This window comes from Lynx rufus, unplaced genomic scaffold, assembly GCF_022079265.1.
Source record: "Lynx rufus isolate CCGP_SWC_20201006 ecotype Redwood Valley unplaced genomic scaffold, mLynRuf1.p SCAF_11, whole genome shotgun sequence".
In the NCBI taxonomy this organism is placed as follows: Eukaryota; Metazoa; Chordata; class Mammalia; order Carnivora; family Felidae; genus Lynx; species Lynx rufus.
The window spans coordinates 49,184,636-49,204,867 of NW_025814825.1; the positions used below are offsets into that span (position 1 = coordinate 49,184,636).

At 42.3% G+C, this 20,232-nt stretch overlaps 1 pseudogene; it reads right to left on the bottom strand.

The window, feature by feature from the left end:
• Positions 1–2,662: 2,662 nt before the first annotated feature.
• LOC124506335 (uncharacterized protein KIAA0825-like) lies at positions 2,663–19,821 on the bottom strand (annotated as a pseudogene).
• Between the last annotated feature and the right edge of the window lie 411 nt (positions 19,822–20,232).

Below are 20,232 nucleotides of genomic sequence, written 5' to 3' on the forward strand. Positions count from 1 at the left end.
GTGTCATAAGCCTGAATGTGAATTCCGGCTCTGGCATTTGCTAAATGTGTGGACGTGGACAAGTTACGTCATGGCTCTAAGTCTTGAAGTTCTTATCCATAAAAGGGGTGGACTAATTGAGTCTACCTTGTGGGTACAGTTTGAAAGAGTAAATGCGATGAGGAATAATTGTCTACTATGAAGTCAAAGACACAGTAAATCTTCAATGAATAGTGGTCATGGTTATTAATTACAATAATTACAGCATTGAACTACCCACTGGTGTGAAGGCTGGGCAAACAGAAGTGGGATTTCTATTGGAAAGGTTGCCATGAGAGGATTCAAGGCTCAGGGCCTTTGCACATGTTCCTTCCTCTGCTTCCTTCCTTTCCTTCTTCACCTACTCATTTATGAATCTCTGCAGTTCATGATTTCATTTTTTCAGGGAAATCTACCCAGATTTCAGGATTCTGTATTAAATGTTCCCCTGGTATCTATACCTTCCCTTCGGAGTGCTAGCACAATGGGAATTAAATAAGGATGTTCATGCTTTTTAAGTTTATTTTATTTTGAGAGAGAAAGAGAGCATGTGTGCAAGCGGGGGGTGGGGGGAGCAGGGAGAGGGAGAGAGAGAATCCCAAGGAGACTCCAATGTGGGACTTGAACCCATGAACCATGACCTGAGCCAAAATCAGGAGTTAGATGCTTAACCGCCTGAGCCACCCAAGCACCCTTGATGTTCATTATTTTTAAAAATCAACTTTATTAAGGTATAATTTACACAGTATGAAATTCCCTCATTTAAATGTTATAATTAAATGACTCTTGACAACTGTATATATATACAGCAATGTTAACACCATTGCAATCAAGATATAGGCTATTTTCTTCACCTCCAAAATGTCCTTGTGCCCCTTTGTATTTACTCTTTTTTCCCTACCCCAGCCTGTAGCAATCACTAATAGTTTCCTTCACTATAACTGTGCCTCTTCTACAATTTCATATAAATGGGATCAGATAGGATGCAGGTTTTTGAGTCTGCGTTATGTTACTTAGCATAATGCATTTAAGGTTCATCTATGTTATCATGACTACTAATAATTCATTTCCTGGGGTGCCTGGGTGGCTCAGTTTAGCATCCAACTCTTGATTTCAGCTCAGATCATGATCCCAGGATCATGGGATCCAGCCCCGCATTGGGCTCCACACAAAGTGTGAAGCCTGCTTGGGAATCTCTCTCTCTCTTCTGCCTCTGCTTGTGTACTTTCTTGCTCTTTAAAATAAACAATAATAATAATAAAATAAAAAGATATATAAGTATCAAAAATAATTCATTTCTTTTTATGCTTTAATAGTATTATATGGTATAGATATGCCAACATTTGTTTATCAGTTCACCTACTGATGGACATTTGTGTTGTTTCCTGCTTTGGGCTGTTATGGATAAAGCTGCTATGGACATTTGTGGACATGTTTCTGGTCATGTGGTAAGTTGCATTCCTACCATTAATGAATGAGAGTTCCAGTTGCTCTATATTCTAGCTTATAGTTGGTATTGTCAGTTTTGTTGAGTTTAGCCATTCTGGTAGTATGTCGTATGTAGTGGTACCTCACTGGATTTTTTTAGCTTATATTTCTTTCTTTTTCTTTTCTTTCTTTCTTTCTTTTTTTTTTTTTTGGTATTCTGGCATTTTATTAAGGAAGGTATGTAAAAATATAGTGAGCTATGGAAATTTTTATAAAGTGATCATAAATTCAAAGACAGCAATTCACCAAATGACAATTTTCAAACACTTAAAAAATACAGTTTATGTACCTATTTAGAAATATACCTCAGAGTTTTCACATAAAAGCATGACTAATAATTTTCAAAAATAATATTTTTATCATGATTTTTCTCCACTAGTGGGAAATTAAAATGGTGACAGAGAAGTTTATTATATCACAATAATTTCTTTCTTTTTTCCTTTATCTTTTATATAAAATTAGCAATTTTCAAATTACCTTTTCTCTATGTATATTCTTATAGAAATAATACTAGAGGAGCTTTTAAGTCAGCCATAGCTAAAATGCTATGCCTCTGTGACCAATTATAATATAGAGTTTTATAGTTACCATTTCATAATAGCTCTTTATTGGAATTGATTGACTAAAAGAATACAGTTCTAAATGTCCAGTTTTAGTTTATGTAAATTTCAACAAATTTTTAACAATTCTTTTTACCTAATAACGTTTCAGCTTTGGAAGATACAATGGGTTAAGAATTATACTTTTTTGTTACATACATATGAATATTGACTCATGTATATATGTGTATATATATGTGTATATATATGTATATGTACATATATATATGTGTATATATATGTATATGTACATATATATATATATACATACATACAGTTTCACCCAGTAATTTATGCAATCAAAAAAACCAAAGCTCATTGGCAACATTTTTGACTACGTTTTCAATATCTTTAATAATTTAAAGAACAGGAAAAAAAAGCACTTCTAGAACTGTACTTACAGAAAAAGAAATGCAGAAGAGAAATGTGCACTGTAAAACTTCATAATATTTATTTTCTGATTTAGTTTCGAGTTTGCAATAAGTTTAAATAGAAAAATGTTAGAAAATTAAAGGTATCAAAAGGCTTAAGTCAAACTGAACAAATTTAAAAACTCACTAACCCAGAGCATGCACTGCTCCTCTAAGCCTGCTGGAGTTCTTGATTTGTTTTAATCACACGGACAGCACTTTCTTTGAACTGCAGCTCACAAAAATTTTCAAGAAACTTTGCCATTTCTTCTGCAACAGTATCCAGGAAAGTTTCTTTAATGAATTTCACCGTTGAGGTGGGAGCTAAAACTTCATGTAGTGTGTTAAAATCCTCTTTTATCATTGAGTATAACTTAAGCATTGTACTTTGGTATCCATGAGCCATTATGTCTAAATTCGATTCTCTGCTATAAGCAGGAAAACAGTTCTGCAGGAGCTCAGCCAACAGTTTATTCTGTATGCTTTGGTACTTGATTATAACTTCCGATTCTGGATAAAGAAACAAATGTTGTTGTATGCACTGCTTTTTCAACCAAATTTTGTGCTGTGAATTGATGATTTCATTATGGCTTTGTAATTTGTTCATTGAGAAGCATCAAAGATGCAGTCTTATGTTATCCCAGACGGACTGTGCATCCATGGAGGAATCATCTTCAACAGAATGAAGAGAAGTTCCAGAGAGGAAATGGAAAGATGCTCCACTTAGAGTTGCCGGGAATGAAGTGCTGCTCTGGCAGGAGAGATCCCAAAGTGAATCCAGGATCACTTCTTCTTGATTCAGTTCACTCTTCAACGAATCTTGCAGTGTTTTGAGAAATTTCATCAAATCTCCATGGGGAACGGAAGGTGACTTGGATGAATTACAATTATAGTTATCTAGCCACTCAAAACAGTCAGTTGTCGTTTGCAGCTGCATCTCTGGACACTGCTTGTTAACTTCAGATTGTATTTCCTTAATGCAATGTTCTATGCTTGTAGCATTTTGTTCTATCTTTTCATCGATGTCACTGAGTGACAATGTCACTGACACTTCACAAATGTCACTGCTTAAACCCCAAGTCTCCAGGAAGGGTTCGTATTTCTATAATTACTAATGATGTTGAGAATTCATGTATTTACTGGCCATTCATAGATCTGCTTTAGTAAAGTATCTATTGAAAATTTTCTTTAAATGAGTTATATGTTTTATTATTGAGGTTTAAAAATTAGTTATATATTCCACTGACCTATATATCTATCCTTATACCAGTACCACACTCTCTTGATGACTTTCATTTTGAAGTATATTTTGAAATTGAGAAGAGTGAGTCTTTCAACTCTTTGTTCTTCTTTTTCAAGATTGTTTTAGTTATTCTGGATCTTTTGAATTTTTACGTGAATTTTAGTAGTAGCTTGTCAGTCTCCACCAAAAAATCAGCTAGGATTTTGATAGAGTGTGTGTTGAATGTGTAGGTCAATTTGGGGAGTATTGCCATCATAACAATGTTAAGTCTTCTGGTCCGTAAACGTCGGGCATGTTCCCATTTCTTTAGATCTTTTTTTTATTTCAACGGTTTTGTAAGTTTTTAGTGTAAGTCTTGCACTTCTGTCATTAAATGTATCCATAAGTGTTTTTTTATGCCTTTGTAAATGGAGTTCTTAGCCTAATTTCATTTCATGGATTGATTTTTTTTTTTAAGATTTTATTTACAGGGAGCCTGGGTGGCTCAGTTGGTTAAGCATCTGACTTCAGCTCAGGTCATGAACTCGCAGTTTGTGGGTTTGAGCCCCGTGTTAGGCTCTGTGTTGACAGCTCAGAGCCTGGAGTCTGCTTTGGATTCTGTATCTCCCTCTTTCTCTGTTCCTCCCCCACTTGCACTCTGTCTCTTTCTCTCTCAAATATGAACAAAGATTTTTTTTAATTAGAAAAAAGATTTTTATTTAAATAATCTCTACACCTAACATGAGGCTTGAACTCAAGACCCCCAAGATCAGGACTCACATGCTCCACCAACTGAGCTAGCCAGGCTCCCCTACATGGATAGATTTTTGAATGCGGATCAAACCTTGCATTTCTGGGATACACCCCACTTTACCATGACATGTTATCTTTCTTATATATTGCTGGGTTTGAGTTGCTATATTTCGTTATAGATTTTTGTACCTATGTTTATGAGGGAGGTATATAGTCTTATATTTGTCTAGTTTTTGTATCAGGATAATTCTGCTCTTGTAAAATGATTTAGGAAGAGTTCCTTCCTCTTCCAACTTCTGTAAGAGGTTGTATAGAATTGGCATTATTTCTGCCTTAAATATTTGGTGGAACTTACCAGTGAAATCATTGGAGACTGAAGTTTTCTTTTGTCTTTCCTTGTTTTTGTTTTTCCAGATAAGTCTGGTTAGAAATATATCAATGTTATTCATATTTTCCAAATAATTAGCTTTTGGTGTTAATGATTTTTATGTATGATTTGTCCATTTTCTATTTCATTGTTTATCTCTCTTATATTTATTTTTCCCTCCTCTCATTTACTTTGGGTTCAATTTGCTCTTCCTTTTCTACTTTCTTAAGGTGATAATCTCTCATTGATTTTATACTTTCTTCTTTTCTAAAAAAAAATTTTTTTTTTGAGAGAGAGACAGAGAGAGAGAGAGAGAGAGAGAGTTAGAAGAGGAGACAGGCAGATGGAAGAGAGAGAGAATCCCAAGCAGGCCCCATGCCCAGGGTGGAGCCCCACGTGGGGCTCAATCCTATGACTCTGGGATCATGACCTGAGCTGAAATCAAGAGTTGGATGCTAGGGGCTCCTGGATGGCTCAGGCAGTTAAGCGTCCAACTCTTGGTTTTGACTCAGGTCATGATCTCACCATTCATGAGTTTGAGTTTCACATTGACTCTGTGCTGCCATTGTGGAGCCTGCTTGGGAGTCTCTCTCTCTCTCCCTCTCTCTGTCCCTCCCTTGCTTAGTGCTCTCTCTCTCTCTCTCTCTCTCGGAATAAATAAACTTAAAAAAAAATTTTTTTAAAGAGTTGGATGCTCAATTGACTGAGCCACTCAGGTGCCCCTGAACTTTCTTCTTTACTAATATAAGCATTTAAATCCATGGATTTTCCTGTAAACACCCTACAAATTTTGATAGGTTGTGGTTCCACTCTCATTCAGTTCAAACCATATTCTAATTTCTCTTATAATTACTTTTTTATCTATTTAGTTAATTTCCAAAATTTGGAAGAGTTTCTATATATCATTCCGTTGTTGATTTCTACTTTTATTTCATTTTATTTACTTTTTATTTAAGAGAGAGAGCATGAGCTGGGGAGAGGGGCAGAGAGAGAATCCCAACCAGACCCCATGACTGGGCCTGACTTGGGCATCAAACCCATGACCCCCAGATCATGACCTGAGCTGAAATCAGGAGTTGGATGCTCAACTGACTGGGCCACCCAGGTGCCCCTATTGATTTCTAGTTTAATTCTGTGGTGGTCATGGAACATACTTTGCATGATTTTGATTCCTTAATTTTTTTTTTTTTTAAGTAGGCTCCATGCCCAATGTGGGGCTTAAACTCACAACCCTGAGATCAAGAGTTGAGTGTTCTACCAACTGAGCCACCCAGGCACCCCTGAGCTTTTAAATTTATTAAGACTGATTTTAGGGCCCCAGATATGGTCCGCTCTGAGTGAATGTTTCACATGCACCTGGAAAACAAATGTGTGTTCTGCTGTTTGGGGGTGGTGTTATGAAAGGTCAGGCCGAGTTGATTAATAGTGCGGTTCAAGTCCTCTCTCTCCTTACTAACAGTCTATCTACTCTTTTATCAATTTCTGAAAAAAGAGTGTGAAGTCCTCACCTACAGTTGGAATTTACCTGCTTCCCCTTTCGGTTCCATCAGTTTTTGTTTAATGTTTTCTGAAGCTCCGTTAGGGTGTGGCAACACTCAGGTCTGGTGTGTCCTTATCCCTGGTGATATTCTTTGTTCTGTAGTCTATATTGCCTGATATTAATATCGCTACTCCAGCTTTCTTTTGATTAGTGTTACCATGGTGCATCTTTTTATTTTACCTTTAACCTATCTGTGTGTTTATATTTATATTTGTTTTCTTGTACACAGCATAGAGTGGGGACTTGCTTTCTTTACCCAATCTATCTCTTTTAAATTACCTTTAAGGTAATTATTGAGATGTTGAGTTTGAATCTACCATTTTGCTATTAGCGTTTTATTTGTCCCCTCTGTTCTTTGTACCTGTTTTCCTCTTTTCCTGACTTCTTTTCAACAAATTGAGTATTTTCTATAACTTCACATTTTCTCTACTGTTGGCTTATGGATTATGCTTACTTGGTTGTTGCTAATGGTTGTGCTAAGGCTTAAAAGATACACCTTTAATGTATCATTACCTTCAAAAGGTACTATTGCTTTGCATGTAGTGAAAGAACTTATAATAATTTATTTACATGTCCCCCTCCCTAGTCTTTCTACTCACGTAGTGATTTTAGTTCTACATAAGTTATAAGTCTTACAATAACTTGTGATTCTTTCCGCTTTAAATAGTTGCTTCTTTTTTAAATAAGGAAATGAGGAAAAAAATTTTAGATCCTTGATTTGTATACTTGGGTAGCCCAGGAAGTGTGAGGGTGGCCTCGCTGCTGTATCTTGAGGGTGACTTCCAGTGAGAATACCAGAAAGGCCCAGAGTCCCCAGCTGCCTACAGCTCTACTGCAGGCCACATGGCCTCCTTTGGAGGATGGTCTCTCTTGGTTACTGTCCTCATAGTGGACAGGGCTCACATAGCTCCATAGTTGAGCTTCTAAGTTCCTTTTCCCTACAGATGTCAATAGTCAAGGACAGCTGTGATATGCTGTGTTTACAGGGGGGCACCTGGGTGGCTCAGTCACTTGAGTGTTTGTTGATTTTGGCTCAGGTCATGATCCCATGGTTCCTGGGATCAAGCCCCGCCTAAGGCTCTGCACTGACAGCACAGAGCCTCCTTGGGATTCTCTCTCTCCCTCTCTCTCTGCCCCTCCCCTGCTCATGCTCTCTAAATAAATAAATAAATGAATAAATAAATAAATAAACTTTTAAAAAAATTTAAAGTTTTCAAGGGCATTGACCTTCAATGCCACAGCATTCATAATCATGATGGCTCACATTTATTGAGCTTTTTCTATATGACAAACACCCTGCTAAATCCTTTGTGTGCATTACCTCTTCATTCTCACTGCAATTTGATGAGGTAGATACTGCTATTATTCCCTTAAAAAAATTTTTTTAACGTTTACTTATTTTTGAAGGAGAAGGAGAGACAGAGCATGAATAGGGGAGGGGCAGAGTGAGAGGAAGACACAGAATTGAAGCAGGCTCCAGGCTCCGAGCTGTCAGCACAGAGCCCGACACAGGGCTTGAACTCACGAGCTGTAAGATCATGACCAGAGCCGAAGAAAAGAGTTGGATGCTTAACCAGCTGAGCCACCCAGGCGCCCCTATGACTCTCCTTTTACAGATGAGAAAATGGAGGCAAGAAGGTTTAAGTAAATTGCCCAAAATCATACAGCAAGATCTATAAGGGAAACAAGACTTGTTTGGTGTCTTGGTGGTCAGACATCAGAGCCAACCACTCTTAAGTACTGAGTTCCCTGCTTCCCCAGTGACCTGCCCAGGGACATTTTGCCACCCTCTTAACACACACAGTTCCACTGATATTGTACACTTGGAAAACCTCTCGGTTTGGGGCCCCATGTCTCCCTGTTCCTTTCTGTACATCAGGACCTGTGACTGAAGACCACAAAGCGTGTTGATTGGTGTGGGTTAGTGGAGAGAGCACCGGACTGGGAGCCAGCACACTTTGCTCTCATTCCAGCTCCATGGCTCACCAGTCATAACATGTTAGTTAATGTCTCTGGGTTTGTAGTTTCTCAATACCTAAGTCAAGGGGATGGAATTAGATCATCTCAAAGGCTTCTTTAAGACCAACATCCTGTGAGTCTTTGAATTAGTGACCTTGCCGATAGAGAGCTAATAATTACCTAACTTGACAAGACATCTAAGATTTATTTGCTTTGGTAATATTTATCAAAACCACAGAGCTTAGCCACTCACTTTATGCTCATATCTCTTCTCTGGCTTCCTGTTTATCCCAGAGGTTATCTTTTCAAACTGCCCTTTGGGCTTATAAAATTTCCTTTGTGTTCACTACGTATTATTAAGTGAACAAAAAGCAGGTTACAAAACTGTATGTATCCCATTTTATTACAAAAACAAATGTGTGTGTCTACTTACATATATAGAATACATATACTGTATATTCAATATATACAATAAAATACATAAACATGTATAATACATTAGATTTATATTAAATAAATATATAAATATAAGTGTATGCACACACACACATATATATATATATATTTTAATGTTTATTTATTATTTTGAGAGAGAGACAGAACGTGAGCAGAGGAGGGGCAGAGAGAAAGGGAGACACAGATTCCGAAGCAGGCTCCAGGCTCTGAGCTGTCAGCACAGAGCCCGATGCAGGGCTCAAACCCACAAACTGTGAGTTCATGACCTGAGCAGAAGTCGGACTCTTAACTGACTGAGCCACCCAGGTGTCCCATATGCACGTTAATTAATTAGTTTTATTTTTAATTTTATTAAAAAAATTTTAATGTTTATTTTTGAGAGAGAGACAGAGACAGAGACAGAGTGTGAGCAAGGGGGTGCAGAGAGAGAGGGAGACAGAGAATCCGAAGCAGGCTCCAGGCTCTGAGCTGTCAGCACAGAGCCCGGCTCAAACCCACGAGCTGCGAGATCATGACCTGAGCCAAAGTCAGCCGCCCAACCGACTGAGCCACCCAGGCACCCCTTAATTTTATTTGAGAGAGAGAGAGAGAGAGAGAGAGAGTGTGAGCCGGGAAGAGGGACAAAATCTTTTTTTTTTTAATATTTATTTATTGAGGGGAGGAAGGGCAGAAAGAGATGTATGTATGTTTATATTAAGTTTTAAATTTTTATAGTTCAAAAGGATGTACATGAAAAGGTTAGAATGACTTCTTCTGGATGGGGGAAAAACCAGTGATTTCCATTGTATTTTTTCATTATATGTTTTTGTCCTTTGCAATTTCTGTCCAGTGGAATTGCTTATACTTTTAATACTTATTGCTTATAAACACAGTAGCTCACAAACCAATGAATAATGTCTCCTTTGGATTCAGAATCTTCTCATCCCTTTAACTTTGCCTCTGGTGTCTTCTCCTGTGTTGATTACATATCTTTCTGTCTTAAGTAACAAGACAAGGGGAATGAGGTACTTGATACACAGACAGAGTAATCAAGGAATCAGCCTTCTCTAGACCCAGCTTTTTGGCTGTCCCCCCCACCGCACCCCCTTCATTCACTCTCCTTTTCTCTCATGTCCATATGGACTAACATTTTCCCCAAAAGGCCTTCCTACTTCCAGTTTCTCCTTCTACGATCAATCTTGGGCACTTCCAGCATTCATTCACTCATTCATTCATCAACAATTATGCATAATTAGTATAATAATGGAGTAAGTGTGTAGTGTCGAGATAAGAACGGGCGTTCAAGTCCTAGGTATACTAGGATCATGTGAAAAGCCCTTGGAAAACTATAAAGTCTGGATCAGTGGGAACTGTCATTGCCCAGGTCCTGTACTGAGCACCATGGGGAAATAATAAAGAAGAGACTCTGCCTTTAAGGAGCTTAAAATTGTTTAAGAGGATCAAGGTCTAAAATACAAAGGGGGAAGAAGAGGACAGGGAGAGATGCAGAGATAATATTCATAGATATAAGAATGAACAGCTGGGTTCTGCAGAGGAGGAAGCACGAGTCAAGAATCACCATGAGGTTTGGGACCAGGGTGGCTGGGAAAATGGTGGCACCATTTGTCCATTTATCAATCTACAAATACACAAGTACACATTGTTCATTTATTCCACAAATACACATTGAGCATCTGCCACCAGCCCAGTACGGTCCTAGGTGTTGAAGATGGAGCAGCAAACAAAATAGGTGACAGTGCCCCACCTACCCCATTTTGCTTACATTCTATGGACAACTAGAGAAAAAGGAAGTAAACAAGTACACAAACAAGATTATTTCCAAAGGTGATAAGTGCTATGAAGAAAATAACACTGGGTGTGTATCAGAGAGCAACCAAGGGAGGTGACATTTGGGCTTACGTGTCATTAGCTGAAATAGAAGTAAGGGGCTGGACTGAGGAGGAAAATGGTGAATTTCATGGTAGCATTGCTGACTCAGAGATGTTAAAATTCGCCTCTCGATGAAAATATTTTAATCTCTTCTCAAATTCTGCATCGTATCATTCTCTGGCTCAGAAACATTCAGTGGTTTTCATTGCCCTCTGGACAGAATCCCCATTCTTTAGCTGGGCATTCAAGGGCCTTCACAATCTCACTCAGCCAGCCCATCTGCCTGTCCCTCCCTTGTCCCCGTCCTCATGTGAACCTTCCATTCTGGCCTCAACCACCTCTTCACTGTCTCCATTGAGGCTATGTGCCTTTACATCTTCCTACTTCAGTCGTAAGAAAGTCTTCTCTCCTAAATTCTCTAGTCTATAATGGTCCTACTCTTCTTGGAGCTCAGCCTTTTTCTCTGTCTGTCTGATCTTCTACATTGTTTAAATGTCTCATAAGTAAGGGACGGTCCAACTCTCCAAGAAGAACGCAGTCTCCCTGAGGGAGGCGCTCGCCCTTGCATGATCCTTTCTCCATTGGATTTGCTCTGGTAAACCTGCCCAGAAACACATTAAGTAGCTCTACGGATCAATTATCTTGCATAAACATGCAGAGGGAAAGACAGAATAAGAAGAATCCAGAAAACCAAAGAATTTCCCACCCAAGTTCCCAGAGCCAGGAGATGACAGGATTCACCGTGGTCAAGTGTTCAGAATCAATCAACAGGAAGTCATTCAGTTTGCTAGCGAAATTAGAAGTCGGAATGAAAGCCATCCAGGGATGAACCTACTTGGCACTGTCTGCCCTGAGCCAGAGGGTTCTCAAATTCCTCCCATCCCTCCATCCATAAGACCGGCAGAGTCCTGGTTTCTGGGATAAAGTAATCCACCACCCCTCTCCAAGTCTTCTCACCTCACTGTCCTCAATTTTGTCATAATTTCCTCCTTTTAACCTACCGGGGATGGGGCTAAAAAGCAGGGTGATGGGGAGCCAGCGGTCCCCCGCCCTTCCCTCTTCCCCGTCAGCAGCATTTGATATTGATGTTCAACTTCTGGTGCTTTGAGGATGTCGGTGCAGGGGGAGGTTAGGAGTGGGACACGTGACTGTCAGGATGGATGTTTGGGATGAAAGTCCGTGCTGTAAACACGTATTCATCATGACACTCCTCTGTGTGTCTTTCATCTGGGCAATCTCAAAGCCCTGGACAAATGGTAATTAATTTTCACAGCAGCTCCACAGGGGGATGCAGGGCTGTCTGCCAAGGGCCGGAGGGGCATTTTCCCAGCACCGCTCTGCCACCCCTTACTGCTCACTCCCAGCTGCTGTCTACCCCCAAGGTGACCATGCCAGGTGGATAGGGTGCCTAGCTCTTAGACTCCCTCCCATGACTTCTCTGCCTAGAAGGCTGCAGAGGGGCAGATGGCGACTCCCAACCACCCTCCTGCCCCCACCTCTACCCTGCTTTCCCAGAGGGTGACTAAGAGTGAACGAGGGCAGGAGTGGGAGCATTTCCTGCTTCCACTGGCAGGCTGGGGCCAAACAACTAGTTAGTTGACTCAGCAGGAACCACAGGGCTCCAAAAATACAACTGCTTCTGCCCAGTTCCACGTTGGGCTCCCTTGGCCCTTTGGTCACAGTCACCTGCTTCTCCTCCCCCTCCTTCCTATCCCAGAGGAGTTCTCCAAGTGACATTTGCCTTAATTCTGATTATAGAAGAGCTATAAGCTCATCATACAACACTTGGAAAATACAGAAAAATATAAAGGAGAAAATTGTCTTATTAATTCCATAATTCCACAGCTTCCCAAATAGCCACTGTTGAAATCTTGTTATATTCCCTTTTTTATTTTTTCTGTGTTTTGGGTTTTGGTTTACAGACTAATACATACTCATGGTAAATTCTTAATATATATCATAAGATTATATATTCTCTCTCTCTTTTTTTCATATGTATAAGATAGGACAGAAGGTTATAAAGTGAAAAGTGAAAGTCCAACCCAACTTTCTATTCCCACCCAAGAGGAAACTACTGTTAAGAGTTCTTGCATATCCTTCCTTCCAGAAATTGCCTCTTTCATGTACAAGCATGCATAGACATGCTCATTTTCACATGGCTGAGGTCATACTGTAGAAATAATTTAGCCTTTTCTTCACTTCACATGCATGCCTGGGCATCTTCTGTTCCATTAAAAATTATTTATTAAACAACATTTTTATTGACTGCCTAACATTTTTTTCTTATTGGGATGCCACAGTTTGTTTAACCTGTCCCTTACTGTCGAATATTTATGCAGGTGAGGGATAGGAAGAAGGAAGTAAGTCAGAATAGGGTGTCGGGAGGAGGAAGCAAGCTAGGATCGACTGAGGTTTCTACTGTGTCCCAACCACTTTTTCTGTCTTCCCAATCACTTGGAGTGAGAGTTTAGATACTATCCCCATGCTGCAGATGAGGAAATGGAAGTTTCAAAGAGGTTAAGGAAGAATTTGCTTGTAAGAGAGCCACGGTTTGAAACAAGATTTGTCCATTCCAAAGCCTGTGGTGGTTCTATTTTGCCAAGATGCCTTGGAAAAGTTCCAGGGTTTAAGGTTTCCCACTGCATGGCATGGGGATGGGAAGAGTCCTTCATTCATTCGTTCTCTCATTCATTCCAATAATACTGATGTGCCAGACTTGAGGGACTCAGGGGGAAAAGGTTCAGTGCTTGTCCTCTAGAAATTTACAGTGGACGTGTAAACAATCACGACCTGCCATGGGTCCCCTGGGGATCAAACCTGGGGTTCTTCTCCCAGATTCCAAAGTTCAAAAGTTTCTGGGGGAGGAGACCCTATGCTGAGTCAGTTCTCTGGCATCAGTCAGGAAGTGCCGGTGAGGCCCGAAACGCCTCTGCTTCCTCTCCTCCCCAGATCCCATTGCACTGCGGTCACTGGAGCCCTGGGTTGACTCCTCCCTGACCTGGCTTTTGCCTTGAGCTTCCGGCCCTTCAGGGATGGCCTGCCAGGCTCCCATGGCAGTAAAGTGGGTGGTGGGTCCCTAATTTCTGAGAAAATTTTCAAAACGATGTTTCTGGTTTGTTTTCCAGAAGTTCAAGAAATGTTTGTCATACTCCGGGGAAGAGTGGGTAGCACAAAAGGATTGGTTAAGCTGCTTGGGCTCTGGGTGGACAGATGCGGATGGGAGCCCTGCTTCCACCATTTGCTCTGGAACTGCTGGAAAATCACTGGAAATCAGTTAGTGCTTTTGGTAACAAGCCACAGAAGCAGACCCCGACTATTTTAAACAAAGAAATGAATCAAATGCAACAGAATTGCTTTTGGAGTTCAAGAGGGGCTCGTCTTAGGAAAAGACGGAAAAGAAATGAAGCCCCCCCCCCCCCCCCCCCGCCCAAGGCACAGAGGAGCAGGAAGCACAAAACGGTCTCTTGGCCAAGAAATGTCTAATCAGGATGTTGAGGCCACTGCAACCAGGTATCACAGCAATTGGAGTTCTGACCCTTCAGCACTCAGAGACCCAGGGCCCAGGCCTCAGGCAGGAGCATCCAACTTGCTGCCCCCTTGGTCCTGCACCCAAACCTACTGCCAGCTTGAGGTAGGAGGATTTGCTCCTGGACCTCAGGGGTAAAAGCGGGGGGTGGGGGGGTGCTCCCTTCTTTCAAGCTAACACATAAGGGCAAGTCTTGTATGCTAGCCAGGGACCTTTGGATCTGGGACAGCCAAAAACTCAATGTCCAGGACACCCCCTAATAGCTCAGAGCCTTTGTAAAATAGATACATTAATAATGTCCACTTCACAAGATTGCTATGAGGATCTTTTTTAAACATTTATTTATTTTTGAGAGACAGAGAGCACGAGCAGGTGAGAGGCAGAGAGAGAGGGCCATAAAGGATCCCAAGCAGGCTCTGTGCTGACAGCAGAGACCCTGAGTGGGGCTCAAACTCGTGAACCATGAGATCATGACCTGAGCCGAGGTCAGACACTTAACCGACTGAGCCACCCAGGCACCCCTGCTATGGGGATTTTTTTTAAAAAGCAAGTAAAGTGCTTAGGACACTGCCTGATACCCAGGAAATGCTGGTTTACTATTATTGTTGTTGTTGCAATTATTATCATCTTCAACATCATCAGCATCCACTTTCTCTCTTTTAAAGTAGGGATAGTTTCTACTGTAAAGTAATATAGGCCATAGATAGAAAAGTTGAAAACTACTGAAAAGTGGAAGAAAAGGAAATCACCTACGACCCACAGAAAACCGCTGTCAACATTTTGGTGTTTCCTCCCAATCTGTTTTGTATATATTGGTTTGGGTTCTTTCGTTCTTTCTTCCCTTTTGCCCTTTCAAACAGCTGTGATCATCCCGTGTGCACGGTTGTGCCTCCGCCCTCATAGTGTATGTATTTCCTTATGTTGTTAAAGACTTTCTGTAATCATCGTTCGTAAGAATGGCAAAATAGCCTGTGGAGTGGATAGAATTATTCCCCAAATGTGGCTCCCACTGCTTGGGGAAGGGGGAGAAGAAGGGAGTGGCATGCATTTATAAATTATGAGTGTGTTTTCAAAAACCGCTTCTGATTCTGGGATGCTTCTCTGGAATACTAACTGATGCTTGACTGACATCAATTAAGCAATTTGCTCCAAGAAACTTAGGAGTCTGTCTCTCAAAATCCCCACCATTCTGATGCAGGTCAGGGGGTTCATGGCACCTCATTGTGTTTTGACCAGACATTTTCACTGCTACCAAGAGTATGAGTCCCACAGTCCCACTGTCACCTTGACACTGCTGGCCTGCCCACTGCTTTCTCACGTTCCCAATATGCTCAACCACTGATTAGACCAGGTAGTTAATCGTGCCTGTGAAATTACCTGCCATTAGTGTAGTGGAAAGTGCCCAAGCTCTGCCTCTTGCCACCTTGGGACTTGGGGCAATTTGCTTACATCTCTCAACCTCTTCTGAAAAATGAGGAGAATCACGTATAAATTTGCTTGGACAGTAAGTTTTTCTTCTTCCTTTCATCCTCCAGAGTTTCCTATTCTCCCTCTCTCCCATACTCACCGCCCCCCTCCTGCCAACTTCCAGGGCACTTGTACTGTGGGTCTCAGGCTGGGTTCCAGGAAGTGGCTCTCACCTAAGAAGCAGGTGGGGGTCATGTGGCCCATCTCTCCACCGGGGGTGACTAAAATGCCAATGATGCTGATTATTTGGACTTCCTGGGCAGGGCCTGGCACCCGTCAGTGGTGAGGCTTTGGAAGCAGCAGTAATTAATATTTTGCAGTGTGATTCTGATCGCCCTGTCAAGGAGGGGGTCCCACCCTGAGCTGGGAGCCCCATGGGAACTGGCCAGGCTGCATTCCCGGGGCCGCAGTTGCGCAATGGGCACCCAGCCAGGGCGGCTCCGGGGGTGGGGCGAGCAGAGGATGCGCCTGAGAGGAGCTGGGCTCCCCTTCGCCCAGAGGGGCAGGGGCGGAGCGCTTACCTTTACCGGCCAGTCTCTTAGGCCGGGACACCCACGTGCTCCTGAATCCATCCTGGGCCTGCCCAGAGCCCTACCCTGGGCTGCCAGGTAAGGCTGAGGCCTCATGTGTGAGGGAAGGGAGCAGAAAGGTTACCTGAGAAGGGCAAAGGAGAACGAAATACTCGTCTTTCCCCTTCTTGCCTTTCCAAAGCACTATTCAAATCTCAAAGATGCAGGGGGCTTTGGCGGGTAGCTTGACCAACTCTCATTTCGTGCGGGAGGAAACTGAGGCCCAAGGCGAAGTGAATTGCTCTACCCCAAGATTCTCTAAGAAATGACCCAGCGAGGAAGAGTGGCCAGAGCTTTTGGAAGCACTATCCACGACATTGTTTATTGGATGTGCTGCTATCAATGACTCAGAAAAGCTCTCCCACCCCCAAAGTCTCCTCCTCCTCCCCAGCACCTGAGATTCCACCTCACTTGCTTTTCTTTAAGGCTTCCGTGCCAATGAAAAGTTAAGCTTCCCCTGGCAGGGATCACTTCCCACGTCAGTAAAACGTAGTTTCTGTTCCTTTTTCCGAGAGCAGGTGCAACGCAGGGAGAAAGGAGAACCTAAAACTTCACAGGGGCAGGAGTCCACATACGGCTTCCAACTATGGTACTTGTCAGTTTTCAATGCACCCACAGTGGCAATCTCCAGTCGCTTTCCTGACAGTGCTGTGAGGTGGGAAAACCCTTGACTGTCATTCTCACTCATCAGATGAGGAAATGGAGGCCCTGTGAGGTCTAGTATCTTGCCCAAGGACACACAGTCAGTAAGTGGCCAGGTGGGATTGCAATCTTGGGGCTCAGCTGCTCCCTAGAGCCCAATATAAGGGTGTAATGTTAGTATTTGTGTTGACTGGTTTATAGAAAAGTGGGGGTTTGAGGTTTGAGAGGGTGTGGAGTAATACAACGCAGAATGCTTGTTTTCCCTTCTTTGAGCTTCCTAGGCAAATATCACTCCATTTTCCAGGGGGAAAACCTACTGCTCAGAGATTTACTAAATTCATTCAAGTGTGAGTACCTCCAGAGCAAGGAACTAGGCCATGTCCATCTCGTTATGTCTGATCCGTAATTTTATCTGTGAATATTTCTTGAGTGCAGAAAAAAATCCTTCAAGATCATCGAATACGACATGTACATTACAGTGGAGAAAACTGAGGTCTACAGAGTTGAGGGATATGCCTAGATCACATAATTTGTGGCCGAGCCTGGACCTCAAAGCTCTCAATTCCCAGTCTAGTAGCTTTTCCATTTCATTCATTCATTCATTCATTCATCAAACCTCTAGGTAGTATTCTGGGGCTCTGGGAAACAAACAAACAAACCAGGGAATAGTGTGAGGAGACTGGGGCATTTGTTTTGAGTACAAAAACCTAAGAGGAAAAAAAAACCAACAAAAACCTAAGAGGATTCTGCCAAAAAAAATTCAGTGATCATGATAAATAATGTTTTTTTAATGTGTATTTATTTATTTATTTTGAGAGAGAGAGAGAGAGAGAATGCAAGTCTCTGCACACAGGGGAAGGGGCAGAGAGAGAGGGAGAGAGGGAATCCCAAGCAGGTTCCGCCCTGTCAGCCCAGAGCCTGACTCAGGGGCTCGAACTAACAAACCGTGAGATCACGACCTGAGCCGAAGTAAAGAGTTGGATGCTTAACTGAGTGAGCCACCCAGGCACCCCAAGATAAATAATATTTTAATACAATATTTTAAAAAATCAGCAAACTGTGGCCCATAGACCTGAAGCCTATTTTTATAAATAATTAAGACTGAATCCCAGTCTCTGTTTTGAGGAGTCCACAATTTCATCCAGGGAGACAGGCCCAAGTGGAATATTTATTTAATTCCCCAGGAATGTCCTCAGACAGCAAGCGGGGGATGAGGGAGGAGAGTTGGAGGCCGGGAAGGAAATGTGCAGCAGTCCAGATGTATAACACCACGGGGTTTATTGAGGGAAATTGCAACAAAGTGTGCTCGTCTAGGAGAGACGGGGTCAGGAGCCAGGGGAGGGAGTGGAGACTGACCAGGTCTGAGAGATTAGGGATAAAGGAGGGAGCGATTCTCCCACCAGGCTGAGAATGTAAAGAATCTTAGACTTTACACCCTAGACCTCGAGAGCTCCCCTCAGCCTAACCCTGAAACTGAGGGGATCAGACCCAAACCAGGCAAGGCAGTTCTCCTCTCAGAAACATGTTTAAAACCACAGTGAATGTGTTTGGTTGTCCCCCGATGTACTGGGGTATTTGTTCCCCGCCTAGTCCTTGTCCCCCATCCTGGTGCTCTGTGGCTTTCTCTGAGACTAGACCTCTCCTGATGGTGGAGGCTGCCCACGAGCTGCTACTGCCTTGGGTGAGCTGCCAAAAGCCAGGGAAAGCCCTGGAAGAAAGGAAGCTGCTGAGTATTCCTCCTCGCTTGCTGGAATACTATAAGTGCATGTTTAAATGTATTCCCTGCAAGTCAGGTGCGCCTGGGTAGCTCAGTCCGTTAAGCGTCTTGACTCTCAATTTTGGCCCCAATCGTAGTCTCACGGTTCATGGGTCCGAGCTCTGAGTTGACAGTACGGAGCCTGCTTAGGATTCTCTCTCTCCCTCTGTCTCTGCCCCTCTCCCAGGCTCTCTCTCTCTGTCTCTCTCAATATAAGAAGAAATAAACTTAAAAAAAAAAAAAAGATATTCCCTGCAAATCACCCAGAAAAACAGCCTGGCATAAAATAAATACTCAAAAAAACAGGTGGCTATTACTTTATGTTTATTATAAAAGTATTTTTATTTTATTTTATTATTTTTTTTTTATAGAGAGAGTGAGCACAATATGGGAAAAGGCAGAGGGGAGAGAATCTTAAGTGGGCTCCACGCACAGCACAGAGCCCAACACGGGATCCCAATGACCCTGGGATCACAACCTGAGCCAGAATCCAGAATCAGATGTTCAAACAGCTGTGCCACCCAGACACCCCTAATATAAAACTATTTTTAATACTTTTTTTAGTTATGATTTGCAAGACCCCGCTTTGACCAACATTGTCCTCTTCCCCCGTATGTTTGTGTTGATTATTGGTGGTTGCAAAATACTTGCTACATCATGCTGTCCACTAATCGCTGAGAGGACACGGTGTCTAAGATGGACTAGAGTTCTGGGGGCGGTTTAATCCAGGAGGACTTCCTGGAAACGGGAGGGGTGAGGGCAGAGTTCTAAAGAAGTTGATGAAAAGATGGATAGAAGCATTCTGAATGACACGGTATCTGAAAGATGGATCAATTTTGCCTACCTTTTACGGGAATTAACTGATACCACATACATAAAATGGTTGATACAGTGACTGGTGTCATAACTGGGGGGAAGGGGGAAGAGAAAGAGACAAAGGGGCTGAGAAGCAGGAGACCTTGGCTCTAGGCGCAGATATGCCCCAGCTTAGCTATGTGAGACCTCGGAGCCATCACTGCCCCTCTTGACACTTCAGGTTTCTTTTCCTTAAAATGGATTATTCAGGCTAAGATTTCCACCTCTGAGAGTCCCTGATTGTAATAAACACAAAGTAATAAAAGCTACTGTTTCTTACCACCTACCTTATGCCAACCTCTTCTAAGTGATAATCATGCAACATCTTACTTGATTTTCACAACAACCCTGTTAGTGGACTCCATTATTATCTCCATTATATTGACCAAGAAATAGAGGCTCAGAGAAGTAAAGTAACCTGTCCTAATGGCAGCTCTAGTAAGTTGAGACTCTGACTCCAGGAAGGCAGAGAGATGCTGCCTCCTGGGGACTGTCCCCCTCTACAGAGAAGCATTTTCCCACATGGCTGGGACCTGGCCTGGCCAGGAGATACCAATGCTGCAGGAGGCTCCCCTCCTTTCTGGTTTCACTGCCCAGTTTCTGTGGCAGCACCAGCCCATAACTTGAACATCCCCCCGCCCACCCACACCCCCACCTCAGCACAGTGACTTTCCCCAAAAGCTGTGTCGCTCTTAACAGATGGCATTCAGGGAAAAACTCTGTGGTTGAATCACGG